The 19,857-nt window shown below is 36.7% G+C and overlaps 1 pseudogene; it reads left to right on the plus strand.

The window, feature by feature from the left end:
- Positions 1–15,814: 15,814 nt before the first annotated feature.
- Positions 15,815–19,194, plus strand: LOC112643443 (SNRPN upstream reading frame protein-like; annotated as a pseudogene).
- Positions 19,195–19,857: the final 663 nt, after the last annotated feature.

Below are 19,857 nucleotides of genomic sequence, written 5' to 3' on the forward strand. Positions count from 1 at the left end.
CAGAGACTTAGTATCAAAGTTGAACAGAGATTCCAACACACGAGCAAGACACAATTTATTCAACATTTCCCTTACTGAGTGCCCACTCTATGCCAAGTACTATGCATGTCCCTAGTTTTGTCTGTTTAAATCCCACTGTTCCTTTAAATCTCTGAATCATCACTTAAGAAAGCCCTTCTTTCTTTCCTGGACTAGGTCAAATGTTTTTTGACAGGCCAATAATACTATGTATCTCTCCTTCATAGCTCTTACAACAGCTGAATTTTACATGTATTTATGTCTTCTTTGATTAACAGCAGTCAAAAATGAATGAATGAATGAATGAATGAATGAATGAATGAATGACACAGTTATTGGCACAGGTAGGTTCTCAAAAAGCTTCCATGTAATTAATTATAACTTAAATAGATGAAACAAGAACTTTGTAAAAGATCTTAAGGTTGAGAACATTTAAAATAGGCACAAGATAGAAGCAGTAAGTGGGGGCAGATATGACAATAGAGTGTTTGATGTTGATAGAAAGGCAAACTGGAAAATATTCACCCTTCAGAAGCTTAAATCCACCCACACTGGAAATTGTCACTAACATACCCTCGCCCAGGAATAACACATACCTTAACTGGTGAAGCTTGTCTTGTTCTTTTATACTAGAAAGAGGTGAAGGGGCAAAGAGAGGACAACATAGTTCTAACAAGTCCAGGTTGAAATACATTAGAACTTAACTGGGCAAAATGTTGAACTAATTCAGACACTATAATAGTGAGAAGTTATGTGGCTTAGATTTTAAACAGTCTGTTATCCCTTCAATATTCCAAACCTCAATCAGGAAAGCCTCTTGGCTATAAAATATTTTATATTCATTGAGAGATTGGGCAACTTTCCCTTTATTTAGTTCCACTGGTTGGCTTGTAATAAAATCTTTTGTATATTTCTCAGGAACAAAATATAACAGCTGCATCTATTTTTATGATAACTTCCTTTTCTGGATCTCATAAAGTATTGACTGTTACTTTGCAAGAATATGGAGCTATGGGCATTTTTTAAAAGATGAATTTTTGTTTTACCAATATGGTAAGCAGAATAATGGCCTCCATTGTCATCAATATCCTAATACCTGGACTCTGTATGTTAGTTTACATGGGATAGGGGAACTTTACAGATGTAAAGAAGGACCTTAACATTAGATGATGGCAAGATTATCTAGGTAGACCCAACCTAATTACATGAATCTTTAAAGGCAGGAACCTTTCCCAGCTAAGGTCAGCAATAGAGGGAGATGTATGGAATATACAAGACAGTGAAAGGAATGTGATTGAGGAGTCAACCCTCTGCTTCTAGTGTTGAAGATGAAGGAAGAGGGCCATGAGCTGAGCAATGTGAGCAGCCCCTGGAAGCTGGCAACAGATTCTCCCCTGGAGTCTCCAGAAAGGAGAACAGTCCTACAGCCACCTTCATTTTAGCCCGATAAAACCTATGTCAGACATCTGATCTACAGAGATATAAGATAATAAATTTGTGCTGTTTTAAAGCACCATTTGTGTAAACTTGTTATGGAAGTGATTAAAAGCGAATACAGCTAATTATCAAACGTATGCCCCCTTCTCTGTTTACATGCCTTTTTTTGGATACCTTACCTTGACTTTAATGCCCAATAATAGCATACTCTTTTAAAAGACATATTACAATTAAAATCAATACATGTAGTATCAATAATACCTGTAATTACGTTGAATCGGCCATGACACAAACAGCTTGACCAAGTTAATGCATGCACAGGCAATGACAACTACATTACAATCCCCCCCTCACTGGTGGTGAAACAGAACTGTGAGATGTACCCATCCTCTCAGAAATTTTAGAATGTGAGCAAATAGAAGCTATGAAATGTGGAATATAGGGATTGTGCTGTCCAGCTCTTCACAATCCCCACCATTCCTCACCGCCAACTCCTTATGCACACTGGCATTCCTTGCCTGGCCTCTGAGGGCCCTGGTGTAACCTTTCAATGTCTTCTTTTGTAGACAAGAAAAGCAGTTCTAAACCTAACTATTGTTTCTCTTCTCCTTCGATCAGTTTTATAAACAGCCACATGGCTAATTAAAAAAAAAAAAAAAAAAAAAGTAAGTCTTAGTCTATGTCTGCCTTTCCTGACAGGCAACTCCAAAACTTTTAGTCCTATATTTTGACTAAAAAACCATAAACCCTTTACCTTGGCCTCCGAGGTCCATCACAGTGTTGCTCTCTACTAAAATACACCTAAAGCCAGCATGTCTTTACCAAGAGCATTCTTCTGGTCTGGCTTTCCTCTTCTGTGTATATCTAAGTGCTAAGGTTTTGTTAGAATTGAACTAAAGATTCAGCTCCTCTATGAAACCATTATCAGCCACTGCAGTCCTCGATCGCCCCCTCTGACTCCTTGTGTCAAGTGTCTAAGGCCTCTAAATTTGCTGATGTTGCTAGCACTATGCCCTATATCATAAAAGCTGCCAGTTGTTAAGATTATGAAAATGATCGCAGACTTTTTATTGTTTCTTGACTCTGTTTTGCTCACCTCTCTATTGGCAATTTACTGATGCATTTTACTTTGCCTGAAACACTTTTTCCTTACATATAGTCTGTCCAAATCTACTCACCCTTCAAGGGTCAGCTCAGATTTCCTACTCTAAAAATTAAGCCACTCTAGCTCATGCCATCTGCACCATTTGAATTCTTAATTAGGACAACTGAGTCTGTTCTGTGCTCTATCTCTGTCTAGTTGATGCACGTAACTCATAGTTTTGCCTCCCACAAAATTTCAAACTCTTGAAGACAAGAACCTTTATCATACTTTTTGGATATTATAATTCTGTCCCTAGCACATACTTGCTTGTGTGGCCTTAGGAAAATCACTCAATCTCTAAAAGCCTCAATTACCTCATTTGCAAAATGGAGAAAATATATGAAAGGGAAACTATCGAACCGCCCAGCACATAGTAAGTCCTCATTAAATGTTTATTGCTTGCTTAATATTAGTTTATAAGCTTCTATCCCATCTCACTCCCCGCCACTGTGTCCATGTTTACATAAAGGCTACTCATTAGACTCATTTTTTCATCCCTAAACTGGTGGAAGTCTAATCTTTGGAATGGTTTGCTGCATACCACAATGACCACAACTAATGACATGCTATCCAGTGGACAGACACTCCCAGAGGTCGGTGCTTTGTTAGTGAGATATTGAAGGAAGACACTGTCATCTTTGATCTTGTACCTTATATTTTCCAACTATAATAACATCTGCCTCCTTAACAAGAGTTTTGTGAAGTTCAAATGAGATAAATTATGTGAAAGTGTTTATATGTTTTATAAGGTACCATTAACATAGGTTATTATTATTCCAGTGTCCTTATTTACAATGTTGTTTCAATTAAATCACTTTCCCAAATACAATAAAAGAGGCTACAAACTATACTCAAAGGTTACCCTTTTTATTCATGCATTCCTTCTGTCATCAAGTATCTATTAATGTTCTATTATAGGCAGAGTAACTATGTTAGTCACCAAGGGGGATACAAAATTGTAATACATTTACCCTTAAAATACTTCATATTATCCTTTTTTCTTCTCACCTTTCACCTTAAGCCATCCTGTTTATCAACTGAACATTTTACATGTCTGCACATGCGGCAGGATGGGGTGGAGAAAGGAGCTGAGTAGGTGACATTGAAGGGGACTGTATGAACAGCTCTGTTGTACCATGTGAACCACAAGGACTGTATTTATAGTGTAGTGAATCTTCTAGAGATGAAAAGTCTCAGCCCCAGAAAGCAATGCCAAATTATGAAAAATCCGGAGGCAGAAGAAAACCACCAAAGGGTATTCTTTAAAAAAAAAAAAAAAAAAAAAAAAAAAGCAGCAAACCTAAAGACTCTGACCACATATCATTATGACTCATAGTAAAATGGTCCTTGGTGATTCACTGCTACTTATATTTTTTAAGCATGATAATTATCTTTACTGCTTAAATTAAGTTTTCTTATTTCCAAAAACAATTTTTTAAAATCTTTGAGGCTTTGTTGGATTTATATTCCATTGTTTAATGTAAATAAGATTAAATATTCTGGGCCTTTCAAGTCTAACATGAAACTTGGTTACACTTTTGTAATACAGGATGCATTTGGAGTTTCCATCCTAGATCATTTTTTGAAAGAATAAAAAGATATTTTTAAATTGTAAGTTAGCTATGAAGTAGAATTTCAAAAATATATGTTATAAAAATGCTATTTCAATGTATTCAAACATTGAGCACTTAAAGATAAGCAAAGGAAGAGAGAGCAAGAGGGAGGGAAAAATCTAGGAGATATTTTCACTGTCTATACTTAAACAAGTATTAACCTACTTCAAAACCAATATCAGTCTCAGAGTGAATGCGTTTTGACATGTGCATGATTATGGTTACATTTTAAGTGAAAATGGCCTGGCCTGAGGCCGAAAATCTTCTGAGATACTAACCACTTCAGATATTCTTACTGCATTTGTTCACTAACAAGTGAATTAATGTGATGGGTAAATTAGATGCAACTGAGCTCTCCATTAAGTAATTGAATTTATATATTTTTTAATGCCTGATCACCTGTGAACAAAGAAATAATCTGAAATGCTCTAAACAATAGCAAAATCATATCCTCCAAAGATCAATTTACCTCCCAAGCTTTCCTTATTCTCTCTTGTGGTTCTCTACATCTTCCATGGTACTTGGCACACCATAGTTCGTTGTTTGATATGCTTTTTTTATACATACATATTGTAATGAATTAATTGAAAAATAAACCACACTGAGAGAGAAACTATATTTTCTCTTTCTACATATGTATTTTAACAATCTAATCTGGTTTAGTGAGCAGAAAAATAGTTTGCCAAAAAATTCATTATTTAATTAACTAGCACTGCTAATTTACACCATGTGCTTAACCAAGTCACTTACTCCTCTGTTTCCTCATGTTTGATTGTTTAATAATTCTTTTATTATTTGTGAAATAGGGCTGTCTTTTCTGACTTTACAAATGCATGAAGATATTCTTTGTACCTGCAAACCTAGGCAGGAATACATAATTAGAAGTTTGTATGATGTCACAAACTCTTTAAAAGGCTAGTGTCCAAGCACGTGAAAATACTGAAACAAGACTTAGAGACGCCTGGATGGCTCAGTAGTTGAATGTCTGTCTGCCTTTGGCTCAGGGCATGATCCTGGGGTCCTGGGATCAAATCCCACATCAGGCTCCCTGCATGGAGCCTACGTCTCCCTCTGCCTGTGTCTCTGCCTCTCTCTCTTTGTGTCCCTCATGAATAAATAAAATCTTTAAAAAAATGAGACTTATACCCATACCTACTCACAGAATCCCATAAAATTTTAGAAAAGCATGTATTCATATTATCTTGTGTGTCTGAAACACATTTGAAAGAGTGGCTGAGATACTTAGGAACTATCATATTATGAGTATTAATTCTATATTTGACCCTAATTATGATTTTTAGAACTTTTATTTTCTCTTAAACCTCTGTATTTAAAGAAAGCTACTGAGAAGACAACTGATCCATGCTAGTAATAAATACACATTTTTAATACAAAGTCTTTTCAAATACCTTCAACCTAGTCAATGAACTGATGATTTTAGTGATATTCCTGATCATATTTTTCAGATTCTACAAATAGGCAGAGGACCAGGTGATAAAAAGGCATCAATTAGTTCAATATACACATAGGGGCATTGCTCAAGAGAAATAGATGTAACTAGAAGGAATGACACATGCACGAAACTCTAAGTAGGCTAGTAGTTCTACGAGTGAACACTATCAACATTACATAATTAGGCACCAAACTGCTTCTTTATTAATTCTTCAATAAATACATATCATTACTTTAACAAGTACCAAACACTATTTCCAGCACATCACTTATAACTCTTTTAGTTGTCCTAAGATGTTTTGAGGCAGGCATCATTATTGTTCTTATTTTACAAATGAAGAAGCTGGGATACACAGAAGTCAGAGCCCAAGATCCACAAAGCTAGTAGGTAAGTGAACGGCCTGGGATCCGCACACAGCGTTCTGGATTTTAAGTCTGGATTTTTGATCAATATAATTTACTGAGCTTTTCTTTGCAAACTACTGCCTCCAAAGTAAACCAAAGCTACTACCTTTAGTTGATATTTATTGGGGCAAAAGGGCTTTAGTGAATGAAACAAACTGGAAGTATCTTTGCAGCTTGCTCTGCAACTTTGAAGTTGGGTACCAGTCAGCAAGCTTTGGGAACCCCACTTTCTCCCTTCATCAGGAAAATAGGAAGGAAGACTTAATACTCTGAGAAAGAGGCTATGAGAATTAGAGATAATACAGTAAAGTGCCACGGAAAGTAATCTGTAATCAAGAGGTTAATAATAATAATGTGAGCAATTATTATTATCTCATTAGCTTTAAAGCACACCTCAAGCTGGTGGGACAAAAGGAATGTTCTAGAACCTGGGTCTTCAGATTTCTGATGTAGCCTGTCCAAATGCTCACTGTTAGTCTTTTCCTTTATAGGTATAAGGGGTAAATTAAATAATGAACACTCGTTGATTATCACCATCATACTCCATTTTTCAGCCCAATTGTGAAAATAATTTTGCAGTGCTGCAGGAGAACAAAGCAATTTGGTCTTTCTGATTAAGGAACTCTACTGACACTTCATCAGGATTAAATTCACTCTGGAAAGCAGATGTTATTATATCAAAACCACAAAATGTTATCAGGGTGGTTCCCTCAGGAGACACTTACTGGCAAAAATTTCTGACACTATCAAAAAATTTAATATTTTTCTCCTTAAAAGAGTTTATGGTAGAAAATTTTAGAAAGTACAAAGGGAATGAAAAACAGTAAAAAAAAGAAAAAGAAGAAAGAAAAGAAAGAAGAAAGAAAGAAAGAAAGAAAGAAAGAAAGAAAGAAAGAAAGAAAGAAAGAAAGACAAAAATATCTCCAGAAATGCCATCACTGAGAAAAGCACAGGCCTGTGGGGAAAAAATGGAACTGTTCTGAAGTATATGCAATATTTGTAATTTGCATTTTACTTCTATAATAGACATTGTTTCATGTCATTAAACATTCTTGTAAAACATCATCTTAAAAGGCTATGTGGAATTCTATTAAATGGATACACAATAACTTAGTTAACTGAACATATGGTTGTTTACAATTTCTTTACTATTATGACCAGTATTGCTATGAAGATTCCTGTGCACAGATATAGTTAAGATAAAATTCTGGAAGTGGAATCACTTGGTCAAGGTGTTAAATATTTTTGATGCTTGCCACAGTGCTTCTGGCAGTGAATTAATTTGACCAGCAAATAAAAAACAATCTTTGTCCATTTGTTACTATTTTTCTTTAAATTACATCTTGCTAGCCTTTTAAAACCTAAAATTTCTTTGCTTACTAATGATACCCAAATTTTAAAAGATATTTGTCTTTCATTTTATACTCTTCTCTTGTGAAAAGCCCATTCACATATTTAATCACTGTTATATGGGACACTTTTTATTATTTATTTCTGTGTACTCTTTATGTAATAGTCCTTTGCTATAAAAACAGCAGTATTTTTTTAGTCTCTTTTCTTTGGTTTTTAGTTTTTAATGTTTTTACCAAAAACCCCTTCACGTTTTCATTTTTACATAATTTGATCTGCTACCTTTGGCACCAAGCTTGGAAATGCTTATTCGACCCAGAGACTGAAAAGATATTAACGGTTCTCTGGCACTTAAAGGTTTTAGTTTTAACATTTAAGAACATATTGTTTCTGAGATCTGTTTTTGGATCTTCCTAGGGGTGGAATATCTACATACGTAAAGACTTCTGTATAAAAGGATATACATAATATACATTTTATATTCTCTCCCTCAAATAATTAGCCATTTGCTATAACACCATGTATTGAATTACTATCCTTTCCCCCAGTGATTTGAAATGCCACTTTGTTCACATACTACTTTCTTGTTTCCAGTTCTGTTTATGGACTTTTCAGAGTGTTGCTCTGTTCAATCATTCCTATACCAATTCACTTATTTTAATTATAGTGGTTTAATATTACTTCTTAAAAATCCATAGAACAACCCTCTCTCATTGCTTTTCATTTTCTAAAATTTCTTAGCAAATCTCACTCAGATTTTCTTCCAAATAAGTTTAAAATTTATTTTGACATACTTCTATACCTAAGGATCCATAATTTGTCTCTTAGTGATCTAGTAAGACACTGTTCTTTCACAAATGCTTAAAATTGCAGTACTTTTCAACTGGTAGAAGAAAACAAAGTTGGAGATTATAGAACACAATACTAGAGAAAGCTGTGAATTACTTTTCCCATGTCTTTAATTTTAAGGTAGCCTTCAGATGAAGATATACATGAAAACAAGGTGTTGGACTCACTTCTACTTCATCATTAAGCTTTGATTTTCCCCACAATATTTCTGAAAGCCTGACCTATGTGATTCAGGCCCAAAATCATGGCATGTTTAAAATAGTGTAATTTGAAACTAAGAATAAAGTGGGGGTTTTTTTACTTAAAAATTATGAAAGAACATATGAGTTCTATGCTTCCTTTAAGATTCAGATCACATTCACTTTCTTACAGGAAGTCTTTCATTCTCTCTAGACATTGGAGTCATGTCATCTCTTTACTGAGAACTGCTATCAGACTGTCTCTTGATATATGCACTGCTTTTTACTGTTGAGGATGTGTGTACGTGTGTGTGTACGTGTGTATGTTTGGTGCTGGATGGATCCAATCTCAACAGTAGACTGCAAACACTCTATCAAACCAGTGTCCCAAAGCCAAGACGCTCAAAATGTGACCTTTGAGGGTCATTTCCTATCCTGCCATTCAATGTTTGTGTTTTCATTTCCTCAGTGCCTCATAGTCTGGCACTAGTATTTGAGTATTATTAATTCTACTTGATTTAAAATATCATAGCTCTTACAATTAACCTACACTGGTTGGCATTATGTTGGTGTATAGATCATCTAGGGTTTTTTACTGTGAAGATTTTTTTAAAGGACTTCTGAGGGAAAATTATGGTATAAGGCAGGATTGAATAATCTCTCTTCTAAACATCCTAGGAAAAGCAAATAAAATTGAACTATAAAGTTAGAAAAGGGGTGAGTAGGAGGACAAAAGTTTTAGATGGGACACAACATGACAGCTTCTAAATCTTCCCTGGACATAATCAGCAAGGACTAAAAAAGATGAGCCAAAATTCTTGCAGAGTAGGGTTAGGGTGCTACTGGTAGCTGTGGGAAAAGTCTAGAGAAATTCCTCAAAAGTAGAAGCACCTAAAATTAACTTAGAAGCTCGACTGAGGCAGAAGCCAATCAGTACCTATCACCCTATAGGGTGCTGTGCTGTCTTAGGGTGGGAGGCCAAAACCCATCTGTAGCACATGCCTCTGGCTAACTGGAGTGAGTTATAGGACAAGACATTTCACACCCTAAACAGACTGCAGAACAAGATTTCCCCACAAGGACAGCATGAGCCCCGATTAAGTTTGCTTTCTTTTCCCTCACCTCTTTAAAAAGTGGTTTGAAAGAATAAAAATGCCCTCATATATTAGCCCAGAGGGGAAATAATAAATAGGTCCCAGAGGTAAATGGGAAGAGAATTAGGGAGAACACCCACACTATATTATAAAAGGCAGAGTGTTTGAACTAAGCCATCTAAATAAAACATGAGCAAGAGAGAAGAAAATGTCATGGCAACCAGACAAACACATGAAGGAAGAAAGGGAGAAGGGAAGGAAGGAAAGAAAGAAGGGAAGAAAAGGGATAAACAGGAAGGAATACTGGGAGGGAGGAAAATATTTTATCAGCAAAATTAGGTGAAGAACTTTTTTTGAAAAAAATAAGAGGGACACCTGGGTGGCTCAAGTGGTTGAGCATCTGCCTTTGGCTCAGGTTGTGATCCCTGGGTCCTAGGATAAGTCCTGCATCAAGGCTCCCCACCGGAAGAGGAATAATAATGCTTCTCCCTTTGCTTCTCTGTCTCTCTTATGAATAAATAAATAATATTAAAAGATAAGAAAAAGAAGCAGATTTCTCAAGCACTTTATTATATGAAGTAATGTAATGAATGTACAAATTTAATAAAAAGAACAGAAGGTCAAGTTAATAAAGAAACAGAGTGAGATGATAAAGTGATTCTAAGAGCAGGAATCCACAAACTACAACTACTTTTGTATGGCCTGTACCTGCAATTTAAGATTGTTTTTCACTTTTGTAAAGGATTATAAAACACAAAAAAACAAAGACTATGTGACAGAAATGATATGTGCCTCACAAAGCCTAAAATATTTACTCTCTGATCCTTTACAGAAAAAGCATGCTGACTCCTGCTCTCTCTCTCTCTTTTTTAAGATTTTTATTTATTTATCTGTGAGAGACATAGAGAGAGAGAGGCAGAGACACAGGCAGAGGGAGAAGTAGGCTCCATGCAGGAACCCAACGTGGGACTCGATCCTGGATCTCCAGGATCCTGCCCCAGGCTGAAAGCGGCGCTAAACCGCTGAGCCACTGGGGCTGCTCTGACTCCTGCTCTCAAGCAAAGAAATAAATTGATAATAAAAATTATACTGTTATAGATTTTAAAATCTATAGACCACAACAAATGGGATATATTTAAGTATATATGCATATATATACACACATATACATATGAATATTGAGTTACCTGACATTTAAGTGAAAAAAGCTTGAAATATTCCTGTGAATCCAAAATACAAAGAAATTGAATAACAGGGAAATAGAGGCCAAAGATAATTGAGTAAATTGAAGACAGATATAATTTATTCAACATGAAGATAATTTAGTCCTTGAAACAGCACCTCAACAAACCTAATGAAAAAGTTATTTTAAAACATAATTCAGCAATATTCTGAAATGAAAGAATAGCTAGTTCTGTGGGTAAATGGATGTACCATATACTAGAAAAGATTGATACAGATTGCTCACAATGGAACATATACAGGGGAAGTTATTGAGCTTCAAAGCCAATGAAAGACTTCTGGAATCCAAGCAGAATAAATAAGCTATCTACAGAGGAGGGTGGGGATGGATTGGTCAGGCCTCTGGTATTTTCTCAGCAATATTCAGCACCACAAGACAGTATAGCAGTGCTTACAGAGTGCTCTGTGGGAGGAAGAATATGACTCAAGAATACTGTTCCTGCTAGTTTGGTGTTTGAATATAGAGATACAGGCATTCTTGAAAAAGCATTGAGAAAGGCATTCAAACACTACAGCTCATCCTGAAAAACCCACTTTAATAATGAAAGCTGGGCAGCCTGGGTGGCTCAGTGGTTTAGTGCCGCCTTCAGCCCAGGGTGTGTTCCTGGAGACCCGGGATTGAGTCCCATGTCAGGCTCCCTGCATGGAGTCTGCTTATACCTCTGCCTGTGTCTGTGCCTCTCTCTCTCTGTGTCTCTCATGAATAAATAAATAAAATCTTAAAAAAAACAAACAATGAAAGCTAATCAACTTAGCAGTGTTGAAACCAGTCTCAACAATAGATATAGGAGGGAGAAGACTGTTGATGGTCACTAAGGCAATATAGATATAAAATTAAAACTAAATAATTTGGGGAGCCATATTTTTCAGAATAGGATGTAAATGCTCTAAACTCCAATAAAACAAAAATAATAGAAGTAACAGAACTCTGGAGACTGGGATAGAGGAGATGGAAGTATAAGAGTACTAATCACCTTTCTTTCATTGCATGGAGTCAGCTCACATGTTGTCCAAAATTGAGTCATGTAGCTTTAAAAAAATGTATCCTCCAACCTAAGTTGGAACTAGTCTTAACTGCCTTCTAATGGTAAAAAAAAATCTTAGTAATTCAGTTTCATTTTAGTTTCTTTCCCCTGGGTTATATTTAGGTCAAATTAAATATAACTTTTCTATTTCTAAAATAATATGCATAGTATGATCTCATTCTTATCAAATTGTTTATGTTCTGTATCTAAGTCCATGCAACTGACAGTCCATGTATTCACTCACTCAGCCACATTAAAGAAATGCCCAGAGAGATGTCTAAAATCATACTCACCACGACGCAAGGCAATCAGAACACCTGTTGCTTTCCACTTGGTAATTTTCTCTATTGCATAAAATTCATATGCATGTTATCACTGTAAAACATTCAATAACATCTGAAGCTAATGTAGTATTTGTGTCAACTGTACTTCAATAAAAATAAATAAAATAAAAAATAAAATAAAAACTTTTTTTTTTTTTTTTTTTTTTTTTTAGAGAAGGAGGTTGGGGAGAGGCAGAGGGAGAGGCAGAGAGAAGATTCCCCACTGAGTGTGGAATCTGACACAGGGCTCCATCCCAGGACCCTGAGATCATGCCCTGAGCTGAAACCAAGATTCAGATGCTTAACTGACTGAGCCACCCAGATTCCCCTAAAAATTGTTCTTTTTAATTTTTAACAAAATTTCTAAAAATCATATTACTCCTGATAAGATTTCTTTTTTAAAGTTGTGATAAAATGTATATAACATAAAATTTGCCATTTTAACCATGCTTAAGTGTACACCTCCATGGCACTAAGTATGTCTACAATGTTGAGCAGCCATCAATGTTACCCATCTCCAAAACTTTTTCATCATCCTAAACAGAAACTCTGTACCCATTAAATAAATAATAAATAAATAACTCCCCATTCTCTACTTCTCTGGCCCCTATTCTACTCTGTCTCTGTGAATTAGCCTATTCCAGATCCCTCTTTTAAGTGGAATCAATCATATAATCTTTGTTCTTTTGTGTCTGGCTTATTTCATTTAGCATATTTTCAAGTTTCATCCATATTGTAGCACGTGTCAACTTCATTCCTTTTTAAGGCTGCATAACATTCCATTGCATGTATATACTATGTTTCATTTACTCATTTATCTGTTTATGGACATTTGGGTTATTTCTACCTTTTGGCTATGGGGAATAATGTAATTATGAGCATGGGTGTACAGGTATCTGTTAAGAGTCCTTGCTTTCGACCTTTAAGCATATACCTAGAAGTAGAATTGCTAAATCACACAATAACTTGGCTTAATTTTTCTACTTAACATTTTTGTTATAATGTTTTCCACAGTAGCTATAACATTTTACATCCCCACCAGCAATGCACAATTCCAATTTATTCACTTTCTTGACAACAGTTTTTATTCCTGGCTTTTTATTTTTAATAAAAGCCACATTAATGGATAAGAAGTGATATTTCATTGTGGTCTTGATTTTCATTTCCCTGATGATTAGTTTTGCTGATTATTTGTATGTGTTAATTGGACATTTGTATATATTCTTTGGAAAAAGTCTGTTCAAGTCCTTTGCCCAGTTTTGAATTGAATTGTTTAGAGTTTTTTTTGTTGTTAAGTTGGAGGAGTTCTTTATATGTTCTGGATATTAATTTCTTATAAGATACATGACTTGCAAATATTTTCTGTACTCTGTGGGCTGCCCTTTCACTCTGTTATGTTCTTTGATCCATAAAGTTTTTTATTTCAGTTAAGTCCAGTTTATGTATTTTGTCTTTTGTAGCCTATCCTTTTGGTGTCTTATGTAAGAAATCACTGCCAAGTCCAATGTCATGAAGCTTTTACCTGTTTTCCTCTACAATTCTATGGTTTTTATCTCTTATGTTTAAGTCTTTCATCCATTTTGAGTTAACTTTTGTATAAGATTCAGGGTTAGCATCCAACTTCGTTCTTTTACACGTAAAGTCATTACTTTTTAATAAATGTTATCATCCAGCAGTTTAGCCCCTGATATTGAAGACTTATTCAGGAGAAAGGGCAGTGAGCACCTAAGCTCCCTGATGCAGCTCTGTGACATAGTGACCCAAAGCTGCCTGTGAGCCAGTCTTCCCACTGCTCCCACTCATCACTTCCTGAAGGCTGCTGTAGACTGGTACAAGAGCTGCTTTTTCTTTTTTAAACATCTACAGGCACCTGTTCTTTGAAGTGGGTGTCAGCTGCAGATGTAACAGCCATCATCACATGATAGCTGTTTTTAGTTAGTGGAAAATGCTGCAATACTTTACTTACTTGCCACCCAACTTAAAAATCCACAAACCAAAATTTCTCACAAGGGATAATTGTTTTTTCTCAAGTAACTTTTTTATATCAAAAGAGGGTGTTTTTTTTTTAGTATTTAAATGGAAATAAACAAAATGGCGTATTTTAAAAATAGTATCTTACAAGCCAGTTGTCAGATGGAAATATCAAAAATCCTTGGCAGCCTTCCAACTGAAAAGGCAGATGAGTGATCAATTGAAAAGTCACCAGCAGCAAACAGGACACATATCACAAAAACAAATACTAGAGGTCAATTAAGATGACAAATGTGACCTTTTTGTAAGTATTTCACAATGGTTTATCTAACTCGTATCAGTTGTATTTTTTCTCTGTATAAATCAAACTATAAGTAGTAATATATATTACATCCATCCAAAAATGTTTTAATGATTTATACCAAGTAACAGTATGAGGTAATATTGATAATTATTTATTTCTGCTTTCAAGGCTGCTATAATTATCTGAAATAAGAAAAGAGCACTCTTGATTAAAGCCAACTGTGGGAAGATCCTTAGAATTTCTACCAGAAGGAAATTCTACCACCTAACTCTATAAAATCTTTCTCTCATGCCAAACCCTTGATAGTCTATTCCTCTTCCTCAACTATAATGAGAAACTATGGTGTGTACCTTAGGTTAGCTATATAATTTGTAAGCACTGGGTGTTATGCTATATGTTGGCAAATTGAACTCCAATAAAAAAAAAATCAAACTGCAGGGCTCCTTGCTAAAAACAAAACAAAACAAAACAAAACAAAAAAAACAAACAGAAAACCCAAAACACTATTAAGAATTTGAAGATGGCAACAGCAGAGCTTCAAACCAAGTACAGGGTCATTCTGAACATGGAGTCCTGTGCAACCACATAGGCTTCACACCCGTGAAGTCAGCATTACGTGTATTTATTTCTGTGTTCAGCCTTATAGCTTTGTAAGGATCCAGTTGCAGATACTGATTCTCAGATGCTGCCAAGATACGTTTGCTTTGCTTTGCTTTTTTATCCCCATAATATTATCACCTTGTCTCACTAGGATGTAGTAATCCCATCTCTTGGATGCTGAGTTGATTTTCCACCTTCTGTAAAACTGTGCTGCAACTGTCCCTTCTTCAGTCTTGTTTCTAAACATGTATCCAGAATCCACTGTGAATATTCATTCAACAATAATAAATATTTATCAACTTGGTTCGGATTGCTCCAAACAGATCCTGAGACTAGAATTTGAAGGGAGGGATGCCCAGGTGGCTCAATGGTTGAGCGTCTGCCTTTGGCTCAGGGCGTGGTCCTGGAGTCCCCGGATCAAGTCACACACTTGGCTCCCCGCCAGGGGCCTGCTTCTCCCTCTGCCTATGTCTCTAGCTCTGTGTCTATGTGTCTCTGATGAATAAATAAATAAAATCATTTAAAAAAAAGAATTTGAAGGGAAATATTGACAAGTGCAAGAAGGAAGGGGAGTGGGGAAATGATACTGGGAAGAGAAAGTAGTCAATAAACTGTGTTGTGAAGAAAAGCTGCCTCAGCCCCAAAAGTCCTCCTCCCACCCCAATCTCCTTACTCAGAAACCCCTCCACTGAAGGACAAGGAATCTACAAGTATTTGAACAGCAAACGCTGAGAATTATCAATTGAGGGCTGCCCTTTGGCAGAAGTTGGGGTAGTAAATCCTCAAGCCTGATGTCTAGGTAGCCAAAATGACCTTCTACAGTTTCTGGAAAGCATCCTCTCACTCGAAGATGCAGATATTAGCAGCTGGAACTTGGCTTAAATGGTTCAAGAGTGGGTCAGTGACAACATCTGCTTTGTCTGAGTGCCTGCCTGCTCTTTCCCAGGTACCCTTCTAAGTGCTGGCAATACAGGCCCATCCACAAAATCCAAACTCATGAAGTCTGTCTATTGTCTATTGTCTCTGAGGAGATAGACAAAACACAAACATTTAACAAAAGATGGTAAGTGCTATAAAACAAAATAAAACTTATTACAGGACTAGGAAAGGGAGCTGGTTTAGAAAGGGGGGTTGGAGAAAGTCTCTCTGCAGGTCATGTTTGATCAGTGATGTGAGCAAATGAGGGAAAAAGACTCAGGGGTACTGGGGACAGGGAGATCCAGGCTAAAGGAAGAGTAAGTGCGGGCAGCCAGGTGGCTCAGCGGTTTAGCGCCACCTTCAGCCCAGGGCAGGATCCTGGAGACCCAGGATCGAGTCCCACGTCGGGCTCCCTGCATGAAGCCTGCTTCTCCCTCTGCCTGTGTCTCTGCCTCTCTCTCTCTCTCTCCTGTGTATTCTCATGAAATAAATAAAATCTTAAAAAAAAATGAAGAGTAAGTGCAAAGGCCCTGAGATAAGAGTATACCAGTATGTCCAGGAAAGAGCGAGGAGGTAATGTTGCTCGATAGATTGCAGCAGGAAAGGAAAGAGTGATACAGTCAGAAGAGCAGATCGAAGTGGAATCATGTAGGGCTTTGTAGACCACACAAAGGACTTGGTATTTCATTTTGTTTTGTTGTGTGCTATTCTGAAAATGGAAAAAAGTGGAAGCTTCCGAGTACAGAAGTGATTCGATCTGTGGTGTCACCAAACAGAATTCATAGTTGTCATTTTGTTTCTGTGTTTCACCCTATATATAATAGTAGTTAGTAACAGACACCTGTAGGCCAAAGGCTGCCTTGCTTTTTTTTTTTTTTTTTTTATGATGCCTGTAATCTAACTTCAGAAACAAAACACTAAAAATAGTAAGGTAACCATATGATCATCCATCCATTCATCCATAGGTTGAGAAAACCTTTCAAAGTTGAGTAATTCCTGCTTCCTTACCCCCACTACCATTTGGGACAAGCTGCTGTGGGATGTGGCAACTGGGAGACATGGCTTATTAGTGAGCATCATGCAGAATGAAAAATAGAGACAAAGATGCTGACCAATGTAATTATTGCTGCTTCTCATTTTTCCTTTCCTTTTTTCCCTTTTTTTCAAATATCTACCATAAAGAGTTCCAATCAAAAATACACCATAGTTCTTGACACAAGAAAATATTTAACAAATAATGAATTATAAAAATCTTTACAAATTGTTAAGCAATTATAAATATTTATTTTAAAAATTAAAATTTTAAAAAATCAGTATAAAATGCACATCAGCATAAGCAGCAGAATTTGCACAGGTTCACTCCCTGCAAAAAAATCACACAAGGGGTTTGTTTGTGCCCTAGAAGGCTAGGGCTCTCGGCCAGGGATCATCATGATGAGATTATTTTTAAGATTTTTATTTCTTTATTTGAGAGAGAGAGTGAGAGAGATCACCACTGAGGAGGGAGCCGATGTGGGACTCCATCCCAGTGCCCTGGGATCATGGCCTAAGCCAAAGGCAGACGCTTAACTGAGCCACTCAGATGTCTCATGGTGAGGAAATTAATTTTGCTTTTATTAAAAGATTAAACTATTTTGATTGTTGAAAATGTGGATAGGGACTCAGGATAGGGAATCGGGGCTCCTCCTGTTGAACAGAAATGGTGTCTGTAAAATGTTACATGGTGGATCTTGAAGAACGAGAAGCACTTCTGTCAGGGGATCTGCATCTTGGCCACCTCAGATTTTCATGGCGCGAAATGGGAGAAATGGATAAATTGACTTCAGTTCTCTGTTCTCTCTGCTAGAAGACAGCAAGTAAGTTTAAAGTGTACATTCTTTCCCCCTCTGATTTCATCTTGTTTTCTTTTTCCCTCCTTTCCCCTATGGTTATCTCTTTTCTTAAGTTCCATATATGAATAAAACCATATGATAATTGTCTTTCTCTGACTGACTTATTTCAGTCAGCATAGTACCGGTCTAGTTGCATCCATAAGAGACTCTTAACTCTAGAAAACAAACTGAGGGTCGCTGGAGGAGAGATTGGGGGTGGGTGGGGATTGGGTAACTGGGTGATGGGCATTAAGGAGGGCATGTGATGTACTGAACACTGGTGTTATCTGCAGTGGATGAACAACTGAAATCTACAACTGAAACTAATGCTGTGCTCTATGTTAACTAATGGAATTTAAATAAAATAGTTTAATTTAAAAAAGAGGGAAAAAGAGTATATGCCCTTGAGACAGACTTTTTTTCCTGTTTTTTTTTAGCATTCTACTAAAGGCAGAAATGCAGAGGAATCATCTCTACATCACTGAAAGAGAGCATCTGTTGTGGCCAGGGACAGTTTTGTTCATAGCAAAGATAGACATTGGGGGCAGCAGTTTTAGTGAAGGATAAAGAAGCTCCAGAGAGTCTCAGGATAATGCTGCATCTATGATGCTGGGCAGCTGTCATGGTCAGAATTTAGAAACAGTACTGGAGGACCTCATGTGGCCCTTCCAAAACTTAGATTGAAGGGAGCCACATGGGCAGTCGAGCAGCCAGGACAGCAGCAGTGAGAGAGAAGAAAGTCTTGTCTATCATTTAGGATTTGTAAAGGGAGAGATTTCTGAGACAGCACTCTCCCAGACAGTTTGCAAAATGTGGGGTTAAGAAAAAATTACACTGCTCAGAATGACTAAGGAGTCACATTTGGATTGAATATCAAGCCTTGAAGGCTAGGAAGGAGAATAATGCTTCTGAGTTCAGGACCCAAAGGGTCACCACGTTAACAGAAGAAGCAATGAAGCTTTCTTTGATCCTAAGAGTCTTCTTTTATCACTAAAAGGTGCACTCAAGAATGAGTCTTTCTTCTAAGACTCATTCAATTAGTCTAAGGAGATCCAACTAATTTTCCAGGGACCGCTTACACCTGAGACGGACTACGGAACAGCACGTCCCAGAGGTGGAAGTCCAAGTCAAACGTAGAAGGACAGCCTCACTGAGCAACCAAGAGTGTCAGCTGTACCCAAGGTGATCTCAGCAGCAGCAAGTCCCTGTGGTGGATTTCCAGGCTGAACTGAGACAGGCATTCTTGGCTGAGACACCAAGAGGTGGTTAAAGCAGTATTGGAACATTCAGGTAGCTAATATCCAAGTGAAAAACCAGGTTAGAACTGATACAGTCATGGTTAGGAATAAATAAATGGTGTGTTTGGAGGTCAATTATTTGGGATATGTTAAAATAAATCTTTTAAAAATAAAAAAAATACATGGTCTCATCATGAAAAAATACTTAATCAATATAATGTCTGATTTTTACATTTATTTTTCTTAATCTCATTCAGAAAACTTGGTGGGGCACCTGAGTGATACACTAGGTTAAGCATCCAACTCCTGGTTTCAGCTCAGGTTGTGATCTAAGGATGGTGAGATCCAGCCTTGCCTCAGGATCCATGCTCAGCAATGAATCTGCTTGAGACTCTCTCTCCCTTTCCCTCTGCCTCTCCCCATACATGTGTGTGCTCTATCCCTCATTCTCTCTAAAATAAACAAATAAATCCTTTCAAAAAATAAATAAACTGAAAACATGGTGTAATTTTCCTGGATCACAATCTTTTAACAAACTTTGTTTTAAAGAGAAAGCAGACCAGCATGTCTAGTCCTGAAATTGAGATCCTAAGTCCTAATTGAGATCCTTAAAGATCATTCATTGAGCAAGACTGCAAGCACAATTTCTTCTTTAGAAATTGCAGTTATAATACACATACATTATGACTACTCTTCACTCACACAACTATCTCTATTCTCATAGGCATTCAGATGAAGGTAGAAGGGGAGAGAAATTACGATGATAAATAAATGTCTTGACAGTTTTTGTAGACAGCAGAATTTCCACTAGTAACAATAAAATC

Source organism: Canis lupus, chromosome 1 (genome assembly GCF_003254725.2).
Source record: "Canis lupus dingo isolate Sandy chromosome 1, ASM325472v2, whole genome shotgun sequence".
In the NCBI taxonomy this organism is placed as follows: Eukaryota; Metazoa; Chordata; class Mammalia; order Carnivora; family Canidae; genus Canis; species Canis lupus.